The sequence below is a fragment of the Vombatus ursinus genome, unplaced genomic scaffold (assembly GCF_900497805.2).
Source record: "Vombatus ursinus unplaced genomic scaffold, bare-nosed wombat genome assembly UNPS02015030.1, whole genome shotgun sequence".
Classification (NCBI taxonomy): Eukaryota; Metazoa; Chordata; class Mammalia; order Diprotodontia; family Vombatidae; genus Vombatus; species Vombatus ursinus.
In genome coordinates this window covers 3,887,032-3,887,646 of record NW_020954808.1, presented here as the reverse complement: position 1 = coordinate 3,887,646, position 615 = coordinate 3,887,032, and positions in this window count along the sequence as shown.

The window sequence follows — 615 nt, the reverse complement described above, 5'->3', positions numbered from 1 at the left end:
AGTTAGACAGGCACCGTCTGGGAGCTGGTGCAGGGGACTTAATGGACCAGCAGTTAGGGGGGCTTGGTCACTGCTCCCCTCCCCCAGGAACCTCCCATGGACCACCCCCCCCCAGGCGTGCTCTCTTCTCCTCTGCTTCCCCTAGTCCCCAGGCTGACTCCCTCTCAGAGACCTTGTCCCACCCTGCCTGTTCTGTAGAATTCACTCAGCAAACACCTGTTAAGTTTCTAGGATGTGTGGACGGTCTATGTCAGATCGATTGCCTGCCCTCTTGGAGCCCGGGCCAGCAGAAGATGGGACACAAAAGTAGATAAGGAGAGTAACAACGTGATGATGATAAATAGCTAACATTTATGAAGGGCAGCTGGGTGACTCAGCGTGGTGGGCCTGGCATCAGGAGGACCCAGGTTCAAATCTAGCCACTAGCTGTGTGACCCTGGGCAAGTCACTTCCCCTGTTTGCCTCAGTTTCCTCATCTGTAAAATGAGCTGGAGAAGGAAATGACAAACCATTGGCTGTGTGACCCTGGGCAAGTCACTTCCCCTGTTTGCCTCAGTTTCCTCATCTGTAAAATGAGCTGGAGAAGGAAATGACAAACCACTAGCTGTGTGACCC